At 33.9% G+C, this 21,328-nt stretch overlaps 1 pseudogene; it reads left to right on the forward strand.

Annotated features, from left to right (window-relative positions):
- The first annotated feature begins 12,333 nt into the window (after positions 1 to 12,333).
- LOC120610730 (uncharacterized) lies at positions 12,334 to 12,449 on the forward strand (annotated as a pseudogene).
- Positions 12,450 to 21,328: the final 8,879 nt, after the last annotated feature.

Here is a 21,328-nt window from a genome sequence, read left to right on the forward strand (position 1 = left end):
TGGCATCTAGTATAACATATAAGCTATAAAATGAGTATTAACAGTTATCTTATACATGTTCAGTAATCCTAAACAGTAGGACTATATAGGGAAATCCAAAGAACAAGTATAACTATTACTATGACTAATGTCATTAACAGACAGGTAAAGATAGTCGAAGAAAATGGATTCTGAGTTCAATATCAGTCTGTAGGTTAGAGGCCTTGTTCATGTTTTGGGATAGCTGTTTGACTCTGATGTCAGCAGTTTCTCATCATAGAGGAGACTCCGATGTTCATTGTAAGTGGAGGCAAGGCAAGGTCAAGATGAGGGTAGATGTCCATTCATGGTTAGGTTCCTGGTGAGTTCTCTTCCAGTGAGGTTGGAGAGTATCTTTTATTTGATGGCCTTTCCAATAAACGAAATCTCCAGGTGGCAGTCAGTGATTTTTAAAGTCTTTGTCTACTGAAAGCTTCCTGTAAAAGAAGGCGGTTACCAACTTGGCATTTTCTTGAAGCGACTCTATGAAATTTTGGCGATGTCTCCTTTCAATAATGTCAGCTCATAAATTCCTTCATCTAAGTTCATCTTAAATGCACTATGATGATGCCAGGGAGCTGGGAAGAACCAAGTGACTGTCTTGGGTTTCCCACTGTCCCAACTATTCGTTTAATTTACTACCATTGTGCACTCATGCAATATACCTAGAAGATTTTCACCATTTATTTTACAATGGTCCCCAGGTACTTTAACACAAAAGACCAAGCCTTTGAGATGCTCCAAGTGCCCTTCTGAACACTGCAAAGTTATTTCTACATATATGGAGACTTTAACCCCTAAACCTCAATTTCTAATGAAAACTAAGAAGTTAGCAATTAGCATTCTTTAGGTTGGTAAATTTATGAAGACATTTCATAATCTCTAGAAACATATTTCATAGACATCAAATTCAATTATTAACACAGACTTATTTTTATAAGACCAGGCAAAGTAAAGACATGTCTGTTTTACTTAAACCAATAAACTTACACTAGCTTCTATTTTGCTAAGGATTAATCTTAGACCACGTGAACTTAAAAAGCATTTGTTAGTTTCTATATTTTTGAGAATTTTAGAATACTCAATTCTTACAAGTGCTTGCCTTTCAATTCATTTTAATAATATCATCTGGAGTTACAAATTTATCTCACATTTACAACATACATATATAGACTCACACAAACACAAACAATGACCTTTTAGTCATGAGAAAAACTCACTAGTTTATACAAGAACAGTTGGATACAAATTTTGTTTCGGAGGCATTTACAATTTATATCTGTCCTTGACAAGTCAAGTTCCGAATGACCTTCCTCCTTTTAAGCAGAGTCATTTAGAATACCTTAAAGAATTAAATTAACACTTAAATTACATCATCGGTTGATCCATTTATCTAAATACTCTTTTTAAAACTTCAAGAGACCGATTAAATAAGTTTTCTATTCACTCTGCCTAATTTTATAGCCGGCATTTTCTAATTGTGTGTGAAAAAATTAATTAAGAAGTATCAAAGGATGCTCACCTTGGCCATCTTAGTGTTAATGGGAATTTTGAATCTGTGGAGTCTGAACAAATTTTCAGGGAAAACCAGCTCTCATGTGCCTTACTCCAGACAAGCCAAATGCTGTGAATATCCCTATAGGACTGCTTTACACCCTAGAGGAAGTTTTTTTCCTCAGGCAACCCCACAAAGATTCTTAGTCACCTAACAATACCCGAGCAGGGGCCAGTGAGAGGTCACCGGACGCCACCAGAACTGCGAGGCACTTTCCAAGGCACATGTCCGTCTGATTCAAGGTGAACCCGTTGGGGGATGTTCTGTCCTTCTCCCCTGGGGGCTCCTGCCAGCTTCTCCAGGATCAGCTGTGCTACTGCACTGGATGCCTCATGGTGCCCATCTCCATCATTCCAGATTCGGGGATGTGCAACAACTATTGTTGCCCCATTGGATATCCAGGTGGGAGATGCAAGAATTCTTTCTCCTCTAGCATTCAAGAGAGTTCAGTCTCTCATTTAACCAGCAAAGCAATCCAATTAAAAGCCGAAATTAAAAGCAGAAATCCATTTTTTTTCCTTTCCCCGAGTTATCTCAACTCTTTTCTGCCTCGAGGATTTTTCTAAGAACAGCTCACATAAAGTCATGTCCTGCTACTTAAAGCCAAGAGGCCCAGGATTCTGAGAGAGACTCATCCCAGTTCACCCCATGAGAAGCAGGGAGCCAGTGGGGCACAAAGGGTCTAGGTCGGCAGGGTGGTCCTGGATGGGCTTCTTCGGAATCTTGCCATATTACACCAAGTAAATGTGAAGGTAAGATGCGTCCAAACCTGCAGAGAATTTTTATAAGACTTTATTTGGGCCAAACTGACAATATATGCCAGGGAGCAAGATCTCAAATGTTCCAGAGAATAACAGTTTGCAGTCTCTCTTATGCATCTGGAATTAAGTGGGCAAAGGAAGGAAAATTACATGGAGGTGGGAAGAAACAAGGCAGAGATTGCATTGCAGATTAGTTAAGATTATACACTCTCTTGAGGGTGGTCATGCCTTTGAGGGATATTACCTCTGGCATTTCAAAGGAATGTTAACCTTGGTGCCAAGAATAGTAGTAGACAGGGCTGGCCTAAAAACCTTTCACTAAAAAGTTCTAGGTCTGTGGCATGACTACCCACCATGACCTGCCCAGCTAGAAATTTATGACTTATTATACAAGGTCTCTCAATTATGTTACTGGAAATGGAGGCCAAAGCCCTCAGGAGGCAGTGACTTTCCATTTTAGTCATAGAAGTTCAAGGAGTATGTCATGGTCTCCTGAACTTGGGGACATTTTCTGGGGGAAAATGTAATTTACATTACAGTTACAAATGTAATGTCTTCTAAATGCTCTTGACCCAAGAACAAGCCAAGATATCACATATTGTATGGGGACTATCATAAATGACACCTGTATACTTCTTGTGGGGTAAAGATGGGCATTGTTATGGAACACCAGTGGGCAACCTATATCTGTGCAAATATTTGGATTGAATCAGGGCTTTGTTTCTGCTTACACAGGAACCAGAAATAACAGAATCACTTACACCGGTAACATCCAGTTCATAATGCTGTCTGGAAGACAGGTAAAGTCCAGTGCTACTAGTAAGTATTTAAGAATGCTAACTCACACAATGATTTCCTGACACTTAAGTATACCATAATAATGCTGCAATATGGCATACTATTGGTAAAATTTGGCTACCTTACATAAGTATATAATGTCATAATACTAATATTGATCAAATTTGCTGAGAAATTGAGTTAAAACTATTTTACATTATACCACTGGAGATTGATTGGCTTGAGGAAAAACTAGATTCAGTTGATCACCAATTAATCATTGTAATACCTACCTCTACACAGATTTATCATGAAGTACAGATATATACATAAGGAAAGAAAATATACAGTAATTGGGCTGATAAAACTTTAATTTTACGAACTCTTTTAAGAATTCCTTTAAGAACTCTGGACTCGGAGACTTAAGTTGGCTTCACTAAGTGGAGATATCGTGCATGTGTCTTTTCTGTCTAGAGTGGGTCAGAAAAATATGTCCATACAACCCTCACATGGGAGGGAGGACCTGGAGGCCTGGGCTTAATTTCTTCAGCCTTTACATATATATTTCCTGTTATTCTTACACTGTAGTCTTTGCTGAAATATGCCTTAGCCATTAGTATAACTTATGTTGAGTTATATAAGTTTTCCCAGCATATCACCAAATTAGTGGTCATTGAACCCCTAAAATAAAAAAATAAAAAAAATAAAAAAAAACATTAAACCTAATGAATCTTTTTATAAATTTCTTAAAATATCCCTAGAACCCAGCACCAATACTCTTGGGGGATCTCAGTGGTCTTTATGTACAACTCACTACATTCCTAAAGAAAGTGGACATTTATATCTCCTTTAATGTCAAGGTTTTTTTGTTTTGTTTTGGTTTGGTTTTTTTGGACACTCTCTGTGGGACATCTTCATGAGTTTCTTCATGGCCACTTTCCTTATTTATGTTGATAAATTCACCTTCACTAAGCTCCTCTGGCCACAGATCTAGGGTTGGTGTCAATATCCCTATTGTCAGCTATTTCTTCTGTAATGCCACACATTTTTTATTCAAATTTCACTTCCAGTATTATCACTTTTAGTTTCTTTGTTGTGTTCTCATCTTTGTTGCCCAATTCTCTCTTACCATTATCCATTTAGGTTATTTTTACATTCATAGAATAGACCCTTTGACTATTGCAAATTATTTTTCATTGTTTATTGAAATTCTACATTTACATTTATAAGTAACATTATGTATCAGTTTTTTCAATTAGTAGCTTTTTTCCCTACTTTCATGTGGCATTGTCATTAGTTAGGTAACTTCATTAAATGGAACTGAGTAGCTTCATAATTCTTATGTTTCTGAACAAGATTATATATCTGGGAAATTATTTTTTCCTTAAGTGTTTTAAAATTGACCCTTTTATCAGTAAATGTTGGATTCCCTGGCTTCATTTTGCTGCTGTTAATATTATACTCCTAATTTCTATAAGTCAGTATTTGCTTGATCATTGCCATTAAATTATTCTGTATTATTACGTTTTGTTTGTTGTAAAGAGCATATACTTGAATTTTGTGTGTGTGTATGTGCATTTGTCTGTTTTAAGACGTGTTTTAATCCTAAATCTACTCAAATAATTCTTTCGATATGATTTTCCTTCTGTCATTTTCTTTTATGATTTCTAAATTTATAGTTAATTTCTAGTCAATTATATTTTCTGTCCAGACTATGTCGTTTACTTTTATTTCACTCAGTGATGTGGATGATAGATGACCAGCTTTAAATCTAGTGATGGCTACTTCCAAATGTCTTTATCAGCTGTTTTCCTTGAAGTGTGTTAGTTTAAATTTTTCCATCACGACTTCTCATATTCAAAACTGACAAAACATGAAATAAAATTTAAACGAATATGTAAGGCCAAATAATCTCAAAATACAGGAGCTGTAGTCTGTTAGACATATTTAAAAAGCGCTGTCAGATTCAGATAAGATCGTGTAATTACTTTCCACCTGAATGCTTTCTGCAGTTAGGTATCTCATTTCCCTGTTTAAAAGAAAATGGAAAGGAAAGCAACATGAATAGTGGATCATAAAGATGCATAATCTTTTCAAAGCCACCGAATGCCTATACAACAGAAGACAAGTCTACGTAGGCTGTCTTTGCAGGTAATCATTCTCATGGAGACATTTCTGTACTTAGAAGTATTCCTTACTATCATGAGTTTCTAATTTATGAGGAGGTTCTTCCAGGATCTTTTGTTTTCCTTCTTTCTTTTCCTTCCTTTATTTCCTTCTGTCTTTCTCTCCCTCTTCTCTTTCCTTTTTTCTTTTCTTTCCTTTTCTCTCTTTCTTCCTTTCTTTCTTTTCTTTCTTTCTTTTCTTTTCTTTCTTTCTCCTTCCTTCCTTCCTTCCTTCTTTCCTTCCTTCCTTCCTTCCCTTCTTCCTTCCTTCCTTCCTTCCTTCCTTCCTCCTTCCTTCTTCCTTCCTTCCTTCCTTCCTTCCTTCCTGTCTGTATAGAATATTAGAGCTAAAAGGAATCTCAGGGAACATCTAGTTTCACCTCTTAGAAAGTTTGTGACTTGTCACAGTCGCTGATACTCAGTTATACAAGCAGCATTAGAGTGTTTGAATTCAGGTTTCCTGCATCTCAGTTCAGAGATGTTCTCATCACAACTCCTCGTCTTTTATGCTTTGTTTTGTTTTCTACGCAGAAGAAATAACACAGAATGTGCCACTTAGTTGTCTGGAACTCCTTGACACAATTACAGTGACCCCTTATCTAAATTATGTCATTTCATAGATATGAAACTAAATTGGATACACAAACACAACACAATACAACACACACACACACACACACACACACACAGAAAGAAGTTCCCTGAGTCACACATGTGGTGAGTGATGTACTGGAAGAGCACTGGGGATATTTCCCTCTCTCGTCACTCAGTCTGTAGGGTGACAGTCACCTGTGAGCATTAGTAAAACCAGTGTAAGTGGGGAGGGCAAGGAGCACTCCAGAATCTAAAACTATGAATTTAAGAACAGAAATATTATTTTTCCTTACCATAAGGTTCAAGAATAAAATGAATGTAACTCAAAACACAAAGTTTTAGTAGGAGATTTAACCATTGCCTAGTCCTATTAGAATTCTCCTTTGTCATGGGTATGTTCACTCAAGATGTCACATCAGTGGTCTGAATATGTGTCGATGAAAAGGAACAAGAATACTTGAGTGGGTGACCTTTCTGGAAGAAGGTGGCAGGAAATGTAGCTGATTAATTGCAGCACTCAGGGAGAAAGATGAATGGGGGCTCTGCAGAGACCATCTGTGTTTTATCGGAATGAATTGTAGCTGCTTCACTGCACTGGAGTCAGTGAGAGGGGAACATCATTGCTACATATGCAGATTTTCAATAATAAAAATGTTCCTAGCTGGCGTTCGGAATGATCACAGTCATATATTTTTCTCTTTACCAACTTTATCTGACATCTCAAAGAACAAAACAACAATGTGTCAGGCACTATACTTGGGAAAGAAAGTGTGAGCTGATATATGTTCTTCATTTAGAGCTTAATTAAAGCAAGAATTAAAGCACAGTTATATCAGGCAAAAGTCAGCAGCGTTCAGATGAATTCATTTCATGGATAATTATGACTTGTTAACTTAGAAGCTCATCAAATTTAAAAAAAAAAATCAAATGGCACAAAGAGCTCTTTAAGCATTTCATACCACTTATTTTAGAATCTACATTATATATTCACTATCCAATTTTACTTAGACTATATCTTGGGGTATTTTTATATCAGGGGGTCACATTTCAAACCCACAAGAACTTTGATGGACATGCTTATCTCAGCAAATTATCAATTAGACTGGCAGAGGGCTGTAGTAAAATGAGATCCATCAAACCACAGATAGAAAAGTGGTTTCTTTCCATTTGAGCTCTTTTAAAAATTACATATCAATGGTTTTATATAAAATAATGTTGGCCTGAAAGATTTTCTAAAGGAGTCCCGTAAATGGGCAAACATACCCATGACAAAGGAGAATAGGACTAGGCAGTGGTTAAATTTCCTACTAAAACTTTGTTTTGAGTTACATTCATTTTATTCTTGAAAACAAAAAATATGTACTTGTTATAAAACATTTAAGAAATTCAGAAAATATTGTGGCACAAAATTATTCACTTAAAATCCCATCAGTGAAAGGTGAATACTGTTAATATTTTACATATTTCCTTTGTCTCTTCTTTGTCCATATATATGGTACATATTTTAAAAACTTAGTATTCTCCCATTTTGCTCAATTCATGAACTTTATCACATTCTTACAAATCTTCCTAAAATATATTTAGTTGATAATATTTTCCATTAGATGAATCTAAATGTAGTTAGTCAATTCCTAATTTTTTTTTCATTTTTAACTTCTGGCTTTATGCGTAAATACTTCTCTACCTTTATGGTTAACTTCTTAGACTAGATTCTTAGATATAACGAGTCAAACAATTGCATATTTTTAAGACTACTAATAAAAATAACATAAGGGCCCGCATTCCACCAAATCTTCACCAGCAATAGCTAATTTTATAAATTAAATTTATTTGACATTTTATTCAATATTAAGGGACTGGCCTTTTAGTATTTATTATCCATTTATATTCCTTTACTTGTAAATAGATTTTGTTTTAATATTTTCATATTTATGCTACTATAGTATGCATTACATTACTTATGATGTGCAATATGCTATGTATTCTATTGTATGTATTATATATAGAGAAAGGCTTGCCATTTTAAATTTAGCAAGAACTTCTTTTTCTAACCAAATTATAGGTATTGACTTACTCGTGTGCATTTTGTTCCATAAAAACTATACAAATATTTTCTAAGACCAGGAGGACTTCAATCAGAATATTATGAGACTATTACGGTAGAAGTATTATACACATAATATCCATAATCCAAAATTTGAAAAATACTCTGAAACTAAAATATTTTCATAAAAAATTTATAAATTTATTTGGAAGCAAAATCTAGGATGAGTTTATATGCTTATAAAATCTGTGGGCTAGGGATTTCCAAATGAGAAATGTAAAAGTAGGGTATAAAGCAAAAAATTTTCCCATGCGATCAAAGCTCATTGATTTTACTGTACTCTGAGTATATATGTGTGTTTGTTTCTGCTGTGTGTGTATGTGTCCTGCTTATTATAATACCTAAATATATCTTAAATTAGTTTAATTCTGTATTCTTCACTTCCTGGGTCTTTTTTTCTTACTCTCTGCATTTAAAAAAAAGTCTTCATATACCCCACTTAGTAAGAAAAATGATATATTTTACATCATGTATTCAGACGCTCTGCAGATAGATTGATATATCTGATTCAAAGGACATAGTATTTCTCTCAAATTAAAAAGCTCTTGACCGGCTTTTTTGATTATATACTCAACAGTATGTGTGTTTTCACTCAATAGTGTATTTTAATAAACAAAAATTAGTAATTTTAATATCCAATTTGTCAGTGGTCTTTTTTGTGTCTGGTTTAAGAAATATTGGCTTAATCCAAGGTTAAAAGGTATTCTCTCAGATTATCTTCAAGAGGCTTTATTTCTCTACCTTTCACATTTAGGTCTGCACTAGACTTGATTTTTATGTATTAGGAGAGGGACAAGACTTTTTCCTCCCTATGGCTCTCCAATTGATCTAGCATCATTTATTGAAAAGGCATCTTTGTCCTAATTTGGGTTACCATATATGTCTGGATCTGTTTCTAGACACTCCAGTCCATTCTGTTTGTCTGTCTTTTCTACCCTTACCCAATACAACCCTGTCTGAATCAATAACAGTGTTGTAGCTTTATAATAAATTTTAATATCTAGTAGAGTAAGTCCTACAACTTTGTTATTTTTTCCCACCAAGATTGTCTTCACTGTCCTTGTAAATTTGTATTTCTATTTAAAATTTAAAATCAACTTGCCAATTTACACATACACACAACCAGCTGAGATTTTTATTGGGATTGCATAGAATATATACAATTGGGAAAATTTTGCATCTTAAAAATAATGTCTTTCAACCTCTGAATATGGTATATATCGCCATTTATCGGGTCTCTTAATTTCTCTCAATGATATTTTTACAGCTTTCAATGTAGAAGTTTTATATCTCTTTACTAAATTTACTCTATACGATTTGATATTTTATTGCTATTATAAATGATATTCTAAAGTCTAATGTTTTTATAAATTTGATTTGTATTTTTTTGCTAAAGTATATGAATACAATTGATTTTTCATTTTATCAAGAAAACTTGCTAAATATATTTATTATTTGATAGCTTCTCTGGATTTGAATTCTCTATATAGCCAATCATGTCTGTAAATAATAACAGTTTATTTCTTCTTTTCCATTCTATTTAGAAATCTAATGTTAATTTTTTATATATGTTTCTTGCCTTATGCACTAACAAGACATAATGTGAAATGTAAGTGGTTACTGCAGGTATCTTCATGTAATTCCTGACCTCAGGATGAAAGTTTGCATCCTTTCACCATTCACTATGATACTTGTGACATTTTTAAGTAAAAATTTTTATGTTAAATTTATGGCTTTTTTCTCAGTTTGCTAAAACTTTTAAAATCATAACGAATATTGAATTTTCTGCATTTATTAAGATATGATTTTATTCTCCATTATTTTTTAATGTGCTAAATTATATTGGTTGACTTCATAAAAAGAACTTTATATTCTCTATATGAATCAATTTGATGTTGATATATCATCCTTTTTAACATGGACAGATTTTTTGGCTTTTATTTTGTTTAAGGTATTGGCTTCTATGAACATAAGTGAGTATGTCACAAAGTTTTTTTTCTTATCTTTGATTTTCACATCATGATTATGCTCTTATAAAATGAGCTGTCAATTAGTTTTTCTGTTTTCTGGAAGAATTCGTGTAAGATAGGTGTTATTACTCATATTTGTGGAAGAATTCACTACTGAAAGCTGGAGTTTTATTTTTTGGAAGGTTTTTAAAATTATAGATTCAACTACCTAAAAAGAAATTTATGCTACTATGTCAGTGATGCTAAGGTTCCCCGCTACCTCTCCCCAAAAGTTTCTCCATTTCACTTATATTTTTACTAGTAATTTTTTCTTAAGATTCTTACCATTTTGATGTCAACAGGATCTATAGTGATACCCTTTTGCAATCTATATTCGAAGCTATGTTAATAAGATTTTCACTTTTATCATTATGAAATGTTCCTCTTTATCACCGGTAATGCTCTTGCCTTAAAACCTATTTAGTCTTATTAGTGTATCTCCACCAGAATTTTTTTTTTACTTCCAGATTTCCATGTCCTTATATTTGAGCTGCCCTATTAAATAGCAAGTAGTTTTTCTAAAATAAAATCTACTAGTTTTCTCCTTCAATTGGAAAATTCATTTATTGTTAATGTAAATGTTGAAATATTTAGATTTAAATATACCACCTTACTATTTCTCTTTTACTTCAGTCCATCTTTTGTTTCCTGTTTTTTTTTTCTCTTTTCTTTTTTCTTTTTAGATCAATGGAAATGTTTTCTAAAATTATTCCATTATACTTTCTCCACTCTGTATTTTTAAAAATATAATTCTTTATTGGTTATCTTCTAGTCGAGAATATGCTTCCTTATCTCATTAGAATGTACTTTAAATCAGTACCTTTAGCGTGCTTCTGCTGGCAACAAATATCTCATGTTATTTTGTTCAAAAAAAATATCTTAACTTCATTTTAAATTTGAAGAGTATTTTCCTCATGGTGTAGAATTCCTAGTTAGCCATTCTTTTCTTTTAGCAATTTAGAAATGCCATTTTATTGTCTTCAGGTCTCATCATTTTTGTTGAAACATCTGCTTTCACACATAATATGGCTCCTTTGAAGGCAGTGTGTATCTTTTCTCTGATTGCTTTTAAGATTTGATATTTGTCACTGGTTTTCTGCTCCTTTAGTGTGATGTGATTCAGGTATAATTTACTCTTTATTTATCCTGATTGGCATCTTATCATTTTCTGAATCTGTAGCTTGCTATTATTTCTCAATTTTGGAAATTCTTAGCCATTATCTCTTCGGATATTGCTTCTGGCCTATTCTCTTTCACCGCTCTCATTTAAGAACTCCAATTACAAGTGTGTCGGATCATTTCAACATGTTCCAAATATTTCTAAAATTCTTTTTCTGTATTTTTCCTTCTTTTCATGTGTAATACATGCTGGTAATGCAATGTCCTTAATCCTCAAAACTTTTAGTGTGTTCTTGTGGACATTCGACTGCCATTATCAGAAAGTTTGTCTGTAAAGAGTCTTTTCCCAGAAACTAAAGGAAGCCGCATTGTCATATGCACCGAAGTCCACAAATTCTTAGAATTTAATCCCTGAGAGGAATTCCCTTTAATCCATGACACTTGGAAATTGGTATATAAATGTCTCAGCCTTTTTCTCTTAGGTAGTTTGCTTCTAAAGCAAGTATTTTGTATAATTTCCAAGTGTTAATTAGTCTCTTTTCATCTTTTGCTCTGATTGGCTTAGTAGTAAACCCATCATTGGCTGTCACCCCTTCCTTGGATCCCACAGCAGACAGTGGAGAGCAGAACAGTGATAATTCTGGATGCTGTAGTATTACAGTGGCCAAGATTTTTCCCCTGTGGTAAATTGGAATGGATATAGGTGGAAGAGGAGAGGCTAGCGTTTGTGAGATATGACAGTTATAAAGATGTGGAGTGGGTTGGTTGTTGTTGAGTGATCTCAGTGTACTTAATGAAGAAAAGTACATGTTTGAGTTTATCATCAAACCAGGGACCAGTGGACAAGTCAAAAGCCCTTTAAGCAATTTTTGAAAGATACTCATTCTATTCAATTTGATGGCCAAATCTTCTTTAAAACCATATCCATATTCTAATTGTGAGAGTAACAGAATTATTGATTTAATTAATTTACAGCCCTGGCAAGTTTCTTCTGCTAATCGTGGAACACACACACACACACACACACACACACACACACACACACTGACATCTCAACACTGGAATGGAGACATACAGTGGATGAACTCAAGAAAATTTAAAGCATGTACTACCTAAACTCCAGGCTTTAAATGTAGTTAACTCAGACGTGGTTCCATAGTGTAGTGGTTAGCACATCTGCTTTACAAGCAGAAGGTCCTGGGTTTGCACCCCAGTGGAGCCACAGTCCATGGTCTATGGCCATGCCACCCTGAACAAGCCCGATGTCTGATCTCAGAAGCTAAGCAGGCTTGGGCCTGGTTAGCACTTGGATGGGAGACCACCTAGGAAGACCAGGTGCTGTAGGCATAAATAATAACAAATAATAAAAAAAATTATATAGTTAACTCTGTGCAAGAGAACAGTAGTCCACACTTGCCTGGAAACTAAAATCCTCACCTGAGGTAACTACCCTGTAAGATGATTCTTGTCTTCAAGTTTTTATCCATTTCTTCTCGTCACTCTGCTCCAATAACTGGGGTCAAATGTCGGCATGATTTGCTTTGACCGGGTAAGTGCTGACTTGGCTTCAAGACTAATGAGAGATTATTCACCAAAAGAGCTCGGAGGCATGGCTAACATACACCCATGAATAAAGTAAAAAATAGCAAAAGAGTAAAGATTTAGAGACATTTATTTCTTTCTATTTATACTTTTTTATGGAGTGTTCCCAGGTTGAGGTACGCTCCACCCAAATTTTAATCTGAGCTTCACAGAAACCAAGGTAAAGAGAGAATCATGATTAATTATATAGTCCTCATTCTTTATTAGAAGAAATCATACTCAAAGCAGAGAAAACTCTTGGAGAAAAAGAATTTCATCTGAAGTATTCAGTGTTACATAACCAGTGCCTAGAACAGTGTCTAATAAACAGTAAACACGCAATTCGTATTTGCTGAGTGGATATCATTTATTTGGGTCCTAAAAAGAATTTATTTTACCTAATGGGTCTTTATGTTAGAGGTTCTAAGCAACTACCAATAAAAGGTTTGAAGAAGTTTCATTTTTCAAATGTAGGCTTTTTTACAGTTGGCTGCTGCTTATATGAGCCTCTGTGAAAATCATAGACATTATAATAAACTATAGTTGTGGAAATGAAACTTTAATGTGAGGGAAAATTGGTGTAGTCTGGGTATTCAGTTTATTGGTTCATTGCAGGTTTTGTTCCAACTCTGCAATGACCTTAAATAATAATAATTTCCAAAGAGGAATTATCAGAAAGCAAAGTCTCACTTGCTTAAAAAACTTTTAGAAATTACACCTCCTTATGTAATTGCAACATCTCTTAAAAGACTTCAGAATTTTAATTATCTAAAGGTTATATACAAAAAGCTGGGTTAGGAGAAGCTTTTTTATAACATGTTCTTTTCCGGAAAGAGGAAAGAAGCCAAAAAATAATTAAAATAATGAAAGTATCAGGGTAGTACTTCAAAAACAAAATAAACAAGATGAAAAACAAACCAATACAAAAAATAATTAAAACCTTGCTAGAAATTTTTAGGTTCTTTGGCTTCCAGTGAAAAAAAATCATACTGAAGACTAATGAAACCAGTGCTTTTACTATAGATAATGCTAGCTATCTGAAAAGGAAGAAAAAAATAAATCATGTACTGGTCAAGTAAAAGTCATGGAAAGGATAATAGGACCTGTAAAATATTAAGAAACAGGTAGAACGGAAGCTAAATGACAAATACTACATTTTCTGAAACAATTTGATTAAGTTGCATCGTCTCAAAATATCACTAAAAGGTTCTCAAAACGATTCGTAAATATAGATATATCTATAGGTAGGTAGATAGATATACATATATAAAGACTCATTACAGAAAATACCTTTGTTAATAACATGGGATTCTGTGTAAACTGGTAGCTTTTTCATCTTGTCTATGGTCAGACTTTGTCAAAATTCACTCCATGTGTGTCCATTCAAAGCTCAAATTTCTCGCTAACATACAAAATGAATTTCAGAGAAATGGACCAAAGGATGTCTTTTATATGCATATATATACATGTATCAATAAAGTAGTAGTTTTCTATGATTGTAATAAAAATAACATCTGTACAGATTACTGAATAAGGCATTTCAAAATTCAGACCCTATTTCATAGGACTACAACACCCTTGCAGATCTCTCTCAGGTAACTAAAGATCCAGCTGAGAATTCTACCATGTCATTTGCCTATTGGTGATGTTGAATGGGAACTGTGGCAAGCAGCTGAGGCATTGGGATATTTTAATTAATATTATTAAAATAAGTCAATACCATTTTGATTACTACTGCAATAATTAATAAACGGTGCGCTAAATGCTTTATATACTTATTTCATTTAAACCTCACAGTAAACTTTTGAAACAAATATTAATTTAAAATATATATATTTTTTTATGAATGAAGATACCGAGTAAAGAGAGGCTAGTAACTTGCAGAGTCCACATAGGTAGAGAGAGTTAGAGTCAAAATTTGGACCCAGATCTGTCTGACTCTAGTTCTTGAACATAACATGAATATGTTAGAAATAAGTAACATATATCTTTTTTTAGTCATTTAAAAAACAATGAATATATAATAACAGACTACTTGATGACCACACAAAATTGTTAGAAAATAAATTTGTAGGGTCTGTTTTACCATAAAGAATAAATGAGAAAATGTGTACAAAAACACTATAAATTCCATTATGTTGGCAGAAATGACTGCGTATCTGGAAATAAATATTGACCGCATACTGCATATCATATTCAAAATGAAATTCTAAATGATTTGAAGTTTAAAATATAAATAAGCAACAAAAAGTATGGCCAAGTAACATAGCCAAGGGTGTCGACACAGGGAGGCGTGAAGGATATGGGTGGCGGTTATTGTATTTCAGTTCTTGAATATCCTTTTGGTTATTTTTTATAGCTACAGTCTTCTGATGGTGTTTTCCGTCTTGGCATCTGTCTCCTTGAACGCATTAATCATTGTTATTTTAAAGTCTGAATATATCAACTCCAATATGTGGACCAACTCTGCGTCTACTTCTATTATCTTTTTTTTTCTTGTTTATTTTTTCTCTTGGTTTTAAATCTTAGAACACCTAATAGTTTTCTATTTAATGCCCGACATTGTGTATAAAGACATATGTATCCATCAGAGAAAGTTATCTTCTTCCAGAATAAATTTTTAAGCATCTGGTAGGCAGTTACATAAAAGGAAAGTAATTCTTACTACAATCAGGCTTTGAGTAATTTAAGGCTGGATTTCAGTCTTTCTAAGTCCTGGTATAATTCTTGCTTTCCCTTACCCCTAGGGTGTTGTCCTTCTGGTAGCATAATGGAATTTTGGGGGTGATCAACAGGACCCCTTGAACTTCAGGGTCCTAAATCATAATTTTTACCTTTCTGGAGCTTGTGAAGCTGCTAATGATTCTACTCAGATTCTCTGACTTGTAGCAGTTCATTTGTTCTTTCTCAGCTTCTCTACCTACAAGCCTACCCTACTTATTAATTAACAAATGCCTTGCATGACAAATAACCTCATTTCTGTTTTTTCTTTCTTTCTGGGATAACTCCTTACATCCTGCCACTGGATGTCATCAATTATCCTATTCCTGTAAGGAGCTAAAATCATAGATCGTAGTCTTCTGACCTCCTACCAGCTGCTTCCTGCTCAAATTTTTCGTCTCTACTGCCATGCCAAAATAGAGTGAGCAACTGTCAGAGAAAAGCATCTAGAATATCTAGCTCACGTAAGTGAGCTTCCCTTCCTCTGAGATCTTAGGTCCTCAGATCAAGCCCTGGCGGTTGTAGGTAGCTCCCCAACACCCTCAGCGTCCTCCTCCTCCATCCTGCCAACCACTAACCTGGCCTCCATCCCTACAGTTTCGTCATTTCAGGAATGTTATATAAATGGATTCATATGGTATGTAACCCTTTCAGAGCACAATTCCCTTGAGACCGATCCAGATTTTCATGTCTATCACTACTTATTCCTTTTTCTTGCTGTGTCATGTTCCATGGTATAAGTGTACCACAGTTTCTTGAACCATTCATGGATTGAAGGACATTTTGACTGTTTCCAATGTTCGACTATTACAAATACAGTTGCTTGTGTACAGCTTTTTGTGTGGATGTAGTTTTCATTTCTCTGGGATGAATAACCAAAAGTACAATTGCTTGGTTGTATGGTAAGTGCATATTTAATTTTATAAGAAACTGCCAAACTATTTCTCATAGTATTGTGAGATTTTAAATTTCCACCAACACAGTATGAGTAATGCAGTTTTTCTACATTTCCACTAGCATTTGGTATTGTCATCAGTTTTTATGTGAACCATTCTGGTAATTGTGTAGTGATATCTCATTGTGGTTTTACTTTATATTCCCCTAATGGTTAGGTTTGTCGAATATCTTTTCATGTGCTTATTCGTCATCTGTATATCTGTTCAATGAAATGTCTTATCATGTCTTTTACCAATATTTGTTTATATTTTGTGCTTATTTAGGTTGAGACTTCTTTATATATTCTTAATACTAGTCCTTTGGCAGATATGTGAATTGAAAATACTTTATCACAATCTGTGGCTTGTCTTGTCTTTCTATCCTCTTAATAGGGTCTTTTACAGAGCAAAAATTTTTATTTTTACAATGACTCAGGATTTTCACTCCTAGGTAATTCCACAACAATGTATGTATCTCGAGAATTTTTTTCATATGATTGCTAGGAAACATCGATGAGAATGTTTATAGCAGCACTGTTCAGGATAGCAGACACCTAGAAATAATAATAGAGTGTTCACTGCCACAAATGTAAATGAATAAGTGCTGGTATTTTCAAAGAAAGAGATATAAAGCAGTCAAAATGAATAAAAAACCATGTGGTTGAATTTTAGAACTATAATATTAAGTGAAAAAGCAAAAATTGCATAGTATACATGTTTTTTATAAAGTTAGAAACAACTAAAATATAAAATTATATTTTTAGGGAAATATAGAAGAAATACAACTACATAAAAATGCCGGGAATAATTCACATAGGAATCAGGATGATGGTTACTTTTAGTGAGAGGAAGAGAAGGTTTTGGATTATGGGGAGACTATAAAGTTAGAAGTAGATTACTACAAACTCAAAGTTTCGTGTTTTAGGTACAGAGATGTAGCTTACCTTAAAAAGTAATCAGTCCGTGCAACAAACAAAGAAGTGATCCTAAAAGGATGTGTACTCGAAGCACTCACCATGGCTACCTCCCAAGAGAAAACAGGCAAATATCCCCATCTCCCAATCTTTTTGAAAGGGGTCCGACTGCACATTTTACAAACTGTTGCATGAGAGTCTAGCTTCTAATTTAGCATGCATCTGGGAGCTGGCTGTGATTCTCCACACAGACCAGGGGAGCTGGTGGATATACTCTCCTGCCTTCTCCCTAAAGCTTGTTCCAGCAATAAAACCAGTATCTTCCTATAATAATGTGTGGCACCCCAGATTGTGTGGCTGCTGCCAGAGGGATGAATTTCCAAATCTCTTAGCTCTGATAGCCAACCAGGTTTCCATTCATGAGTTCCATGGGAACATATCAAACAAAGAATAAATTTTTAAGTGGGTGCAGGAGCACCCCTCACCAGCCCCCTCCCAGCTCAACACAGAGGGAGCATGTAAAAATGTCCATGCCCCTATTTCTCCCTGGAAAGGGCTTATTATGTCCCTTCCCAGATGCTGTCTGGGGTTTTGCTTCCAATCAGTGCTGACTGAGGTCCTCTCCTTTGGGACACTGATGGGTCTAGGTACAATCTCGGTTACCAGGAGCCACAAAAAACAAAGAAGGAGGTTGAACAATCACAAGGAGAGGCAACTAAGAGCCCAGGCTGGGCCGATTGATGATATTTATCTCCTACACAGGACCACTCTGTCGAGATCAGGAGAGGTGAGAAAACACAGAGAGTCAAGAAAAATGAAGAAATGAAAATATGTTTCAAACAAAAGAACATGATAAAGCTCCATGAACAGTTCTTAATGAAATGGTGATAAAAGCTATAACCCAATAGAGAGTTTAAAATAACAGTAATAAAAGTGCTCACCGAAGTCAGGAAAGCAATACATAAAAAAGTCAGAATTTCAGTATATAGGTAGAAAATATTAAAATGTACAAAACAACTCTCAGACCTAAAAATACAATAGGTAAACTGAAAAATTCAATAGAGGGTTTTAACAGCTGGCTAGATCATACAGAAGAATCTGCAAATGCAAAAGACAAGACAGTGGAATTCATCCAGTAGAAGAAGCAAAAAGAAAAAAAAAAGAATGAAGATAGCTTAAAGGATGTGTGAAACACTGTCAAGCAAACCAATATATATATTATAGGTGATCCCAGAAGGAGAAGGGATAGAGAGAGCGTCGGGAAGCTTATTCAAAAAAATAGTGGCTGAAAACTTTGTAACCCGTGGAAAGAAACAGATAGCAGATCCAGAAAGCCTAGGAAATATCAAAGAAGATGAATCTAAAGAGACCCACATAATTAAGTTGCCAAAAATTAAAGACAAAAATAGAACTTTAAAAGCAGCAGGAGAGAAGCAAGTTATTATTGTACGAGAGAACCCCCAGTTCTCAAAATTGCAGGTGAGAATGGAGTGAGACAATATGTACAAAATGCTGAAGAAAAAAAATGCCAACTAAGAATATTCTATCTGGCAAAGCTGTCCTTTAAAATGAAAGGAGACATGAAGAATTTTCTAGATAAATAAAAGCTAGAGGAGTTTATCACCACTAGATTGGTCTTATAAAAATGTTAAAGGGTGCTAATTAAATGAAAGAGTGCTTATTAGTAACATGGTAACATATGAAAGTATAAACCTCACTGATAAAGGTAAATATGTGGTTAAACTCAGAATACTCTAATATTGTAATGGTGGTGAGTAAAACACTTATAACTACAATAAAGGTTAAAAGACAAAAGTATCAAAAATAACTATAGCTACAATAATTTGTTACAGGATACCCAAAGTACAAATATGTAAATCATGACATCAAAAACATAAAATTTGGGGAGAGTATAAAAATGTTTAAAGTTAACTTGTTATCAGCTTAAAATAAACTTATAAGATGTTTTATTTAAGCCTCAGGGTAACCACAAAGCAAAAACCTATAGTAGATACACAAAAAGAGAAAGAGAAAAAAACAAAAACAAAGCATACCACACCCAAAAATCATAAAATTACAAAGGAAGATAGTAAGAGAAGTACAAAAGACCAAAGGAACTACAAAACACCAGAAAACAACAAAATGTCAAAGGTAAGTTCGTACCTATCAGTTAAAGTGATTAACTTTAAATGTAAATAGACTAAAATTCTCCAGTCAAAAGACATAAAAGATAAGACGAACTACGTGCTACCCACAAGAGACTCACTTCAGCTTTAAAAATAAACATAAACAAAAGTGATGGGACAGAAAATTATATTCCAAGCAAAGGGAAACTAGAAGCAGGAGTAGCTATATTTAGATAAAATAGACTTTAAGCTGAAGTCTGTAATAAGAGATGGAGAAGGTCATTAAATAATGATAAAGGGACAAATTCACAAAGAGGATATAATACTTGTAAATATTTATGCACCTAACATAGATGTATCTAGATACATTTAAGCAAATATTAACAGATCTAAAGGAAGAAATAAACAGCAATACAAAAATAGTAGGGGATTTCAACACTCCAATTTCAGCATTGAATAAACCATTCTGGCAGAAAATCAGTAAGAAAATTTGGAATTAAATGATATGTTAGACCAGTTGTACCTAACAGACATATCCAGAACCTTCCATCCAACAGCAGCAGGGTACACATTATTCTTGAGCACATGGAACATTCCCCAGGATAAACCGTATGTTAGGCCACAAAACCAGTCTTAATAAATTTAGGAAGACTGAAATCATATTAAGCATCTTTTATGGCCACAATGATATAAAACTATAAATCAATTACAAGAGAAAACTGGAAAGTTCACAAATATTGGAGATTAAATAACATGCTCCTGAAAAGCAAAAGGAAAAAGTAGAAATCAAAAGAAAGATCGAAAAATATCTTGAGACATCTGAAAATTAAACACAGCATACCAAAACTTGTAGAATGCAAAAAAACTTCTAAGAAGTTTATAATAATAAACATCTAACCCAAATTCATATAACTCAAATTCATACCACATGGAATACGAAAAAGAACAAATAAGTGCAGAGTCATTAGAAGGGAGGAAATAACAAAGATCAGAGCAGAATTAAATGAAATAGAGACTAAAAAAACAATAGAAAAGATTAATAAAACTAAGCTGGTTTTAAAGATAAAATTAACAAACCTTTAGCTAGACTTTTCAAGAAAAAGGAACTCAAATTATAATTTAAAAAGACATTATAATTGATACCACAGAAATATAAAAGATCACAAGACTATTCAATTATACGTCAACAAATTAGACAATCTGGAAGAAATGGATAAATTATAACCTACTGAGACTGCATAACGAAGAAACAGAAAATCTAAACAGACTGATTACAAGAAAGGATATTTAATCAGAAATTAAATATTCCCCCCAAAAGTCTAGGACCAGATGGCTTTCTTGTGAATTCTACCAAACATTTAAAGAAGAATTAATACCAATCTTTTACTATCTCTTCCAAAATATTGAAGAAGAAAGAACAATCTCAAACTTTTACACAGCTAGCATTACCCTGATACCAAAACCAGACAAGGCTCTACAAGAAGATTACAGATCAATATCCTCAATGAACACAGATGCAAAAATCCTCAAAAAAAAAATTAGGACATCACATTCAGCAATACTCTAAAAAGATTAAGTAGGCTTTATTCCAAAGATGCAAGGATGATTCAACATCTGCAAATCAGTAAATGTGATATACCATATTAACCAAATAAAGGATAAAAATTCTTTTATCTCAATTGATGTGAAAAAGCATTTGACAAAATTCAACATCTTTTATGATAAAAACTTGCTACAAACGGTATAGAGAGACCAGACCTCAACATAATAAAGGCCATTTATGACAACAACATTCTTAATGGCAAAAAGCCAAAAGCATTTCCTCTAAGATCGGAAACAAGACAAGAATGCCCACTCCCACCACTTTTATTCAACATAATACTGGAAGTCTTGGCAAGAGCAATTAAAAAAGAAAAAGAAAAGGCATTTGAATTGGAAAGGAAGAAGTA

The sequence above is a fragment of the Pteropus medius genome, unplaced genomic scaffold (genome assembly GCF_902729225.1).
Source record: "Pteropus medius unplaced genomic scaffold, Ma_sr-lr_union100, whole genome shotgun sequence".
NCBI lineage: Eukaryota > Metazoa > Chordata > Mammalia > Chiroptera > Pteropodidae > Pteropus > Pteropus medius.